This window comes from Erythranthe guttata, chromosome 6 (assembly GCF_056151865.1).
Source record: "Erythranthe guttata isolate IM_541 chromosome 6, IM_541, whole genome shotgun sequence".
NCBI classification, from domain to species: Eukaryota; Viridiplantae; Streptophyta; class Magnoliopsida; order Lamiales; family Phrymaceae; genus Erythranthe; species Erythranthe guttata.
The window spans coordinates 8,868,637-8,871,955 of record NC_142538.1 but is presented as its reverse complement, the minus strand read 5'-3'; the positions used below and the strand labels follow the sequence as shown (position 1 = coordinate 8,871,955).

The 3,319-nt window shown below is 27.3% G+C and overlaps 1 long non-coding RNA gene across 2 annotated transcripts; it reads right to left on the bottom strand.

Moving 5' to 3' along the window:
* Window positions 1–1,099: 1,099 nt before the first annotated feature.
* On the bottom strand, window positions 1,100–2,936 carry LOC105977504 (uncharacterized). 2 transcript variants are annotated; one of them, XR_016031810.1, is made up of 5 exons: window positions 2,733–2,936; window positions 2,556–2,595; window positions 1,814–2,014; window positions 1,458–1,640; window positions 1,100–1,353 (listed from the first exon to the last, which is right to left on the bottom strand). It is a non-coding gene; the product is annotated as an uncharacterized LOC105977504 (long non-coding RNA). The 2 variants fall into 2 exon arrangements; XR_001174566.2 differs by having other exon boundaries at window positions 1,458–2,014.
* Between the last annotated feature and the right edge of the window lie 383 nt (window positions 2,937–3,319).

Below are 3,319 nucleotides of genomic sequence, written 5' to 3'. Positions count from 1 at the left end.
TTATTATTATTATTATTATTATTATTATTATTATTATTATTATTATTATTATTATTATTATTATTATTATTATTATTATTATTATTATTATTATTATTATTATTATTATTATTATTATTTATTATTATTATTATTATTATTATTATTATTATTATTATTATTATTATTATTATTATTATTATTATTATTATTATTATTATTATTATTATTATTATTATTATTATTATTATTATTATTATTATTATTATTATTATTATTATTATTATTATTATTATTATTATTATTATTATTATTATTATTATTATTATTATTATTATTATTATTATTATTGGAATTATGATTAGTATTAGGGTTAGTATTAGTGTCAGTTTTATGATTAGGATTAAGATTAGGATTGGCATTAGCATTAGCATTAGCATTAGCATTAGCATTAGTATTAGCATTAGTCTTAGCATTAGCATTAGCATTAATATAGGGATTAGTATAAAGGTTAGTATTAGAATTAGGATTACAATTGCCATTATCATTAGCGTTGAGATTATAGTTTGTATTAGTATACGTAGTAGTATTAGGATAATGACTATGATTATGATTAGAATTGGAATTATGATTAGCATTAACATTAATATTATTATTGGGATTGAAATTATGATTAGCATTTGCATTATTATTATTATTATTAGGATTGGAATTATGATTAGTATTAGGGTTAGAATTAGTGTCAGTTTTATGATTATGATTAAGATTATGACACTACTAGAAAATCATGATTTAGCTACAGCCAAATCTGTTGCTAAATGTCTAACTTCCGTCGCTAATATAGCTTCAGCGACAGATAATGCTCGTATCCATATTTGTCGCTAAAAGCCGCGTCGCTAAAATTTAGCTACGTAAGGTACAAATCCATCGCTAGTTTTAGTAACAAAACAACAACGTTGCCAAATCCGTCGCTAGTTTTAGGAACAAACTAATCCGTCACTACAATCGTCGATATTTTAGCAATACATAATCCGTCACTAAACCTGTCACTATATTTGATAGAGACAGAGTCGTTGCTACATCCGTTGCAAAAAAATAATTAATTTTTAAAAAAAATAAATAGCTCAATGCAAATATTTATATAATATTTACCAATAAAATTATCATACATAATAAGTCAGCAGACAATTTTATAAATGTGCACTACAAATGGCCTACTAATTACTAATAATCTTCTGACAGCTTGCAACATAGAATAAAAAACTTCAATTATATTCTGTAAGTGCATTGCCGAGTTGCCGACCTTCTCTCCAGCAGATAATTGTGCTCGACTTTTATGCGCCTCACTTAGATAGCATCTTGAATTATGGTTTTCTTCTAAAATAAAATAAGAAAAATATGATTAGCTAAATATTAACTTAAATCTAAAGAAGAGAACTTGGATGAAGATAAATAGCAAGGTAAAACATTTAACTTACAACTTAGCAATTGCGGCTGAAAATAATTACCAAGAGAAGCAGTGGTGAAAGAGACAAGATAAGACAACTGAGAAATGATAAGTAAATCGAACCAAACCTCAGTCTCCTTCCAGTAGCATTCTAGTAGCATAGAGTCAGCAGCATTTCTACAAGACTTTAAATCCTTGATGTTTGAGGAGATTCCTAGAAGAAATATAAGCCACTAATCAGAAATCAGTCCCATTAATATTAAAAGATCATGCTACTCAATGGCTAATATCTAGCTTATATATCCAAATGTTTAATAAATAGAAGCAAATTTACTCTGTTTACACCATTCTCTTCAAAAGAAAAGGGAAAATGATAAGTGGACTTACCATTGTACATGTATAAAATTAGATCCGTTTCGCTGTTCCATAGTGCAAGGAATAAGTAGGCATACGGTCAGAAAGACAAGTTAGAAGTAAAGTACCATAGTAATGTACTCGTCCTTGTTCAGTGCTGTGCAAGCTCTTCAAAATATTGCCCCACATAATCTTTACCGACAACTTGTTTAATTAACTAAATTGGCAGTATTTCTGTTAAATAAGTAACCAAAAAAATATTAGTAAATACAGATTGTTTGAAATTATTTTTGCAAGCATAAAAAAAACATAAATGATAAAAAAAATGATGAGAAATCAAGGGAAAAAATGACTAACAACATCAACTTTGTTCCCAATAAGCATCTTGATGCAATCCTTGTTAGTGGAGTATATGTCCAGTTCTATTGTTATATTACCATAAATCTGACAAAGTCTGAATGTATCTATCATTGTTACATAATAACTACAAGTTATCCACAAACACAAAGTTAACTAATGAAAATAGCTGCAACACCCAATTCGCTTTACAGTAAGTAGAGGAATCGATACTGGAATTTTTTTTCTTTTTCTACTCAGATTGGAAGGAAGCATATATAAAGATGGCTAGGTATTGATAAAATTTATGAATACAAATTGTTCTAGCAACAAAACACAAAGACAAAACAAATCTATCATCAAATTCACCAACACACAAATACAAAAAAAAAAATTAATATTGGACAATACATTTCAAAGAATACATTCTGAAACATACCTCATAAGCCCAATAAAGAATCTTAAAATTAACTAGATCCCTGCAAACAGGAGTTGGGATAGATTTCAAATATATATTGTAATTTCAATATCTAAACTACGACTCAAATTAGCAAAGAAGCAAATGCTAGGGTTTTCATAGATAACTTAAATAACGAACCGAAGAAAGAACTTGTACCTGGATAAGATTGAGAAGAACTTGAGATTAGGAATTGCAGCAGCATAAATCGTTCCTTCCCTGACTGAAAAATCTGAATGGGTAATTCTAGCAATACCTAAAAAGCAGCAATAATATATACATAAACAGTAATTGGGTTTCTTACCTCTCCAAAATACATTGTATAGAAATCAATAAAAATGGAGAAAATAATAAATAGACCAACCTGAGAAAAATCGAGTGAAACCCATTGAAGGATTTCCTTTATCGTTGGACTTGGGTTTTCGAATGGTGGGATGGGGTATGCATTAGGGCTCCACCGGCTTTTGAAGGAAAAGTCTGATTATAAAAATAATAAAATGGAAGCGGAGGGTGAGACTTTTGATATTTTGGGTTATTGTTCTTCAAATTAATTTTAGCTTAATATTTTATTTATTACTTTGTTGTAAATTTAATTTTAAATATATATAAATATAATAGTGTACCCTGCTCAAGGAATATTTTCTATTAGTGTACTAAAAATAATTTATAGTAGTAAAGAAAAATAAATGTTTAAATATTTACTTTTTCAATCAAATTTGGTCATAGCTACTTTCATCACTAAATAT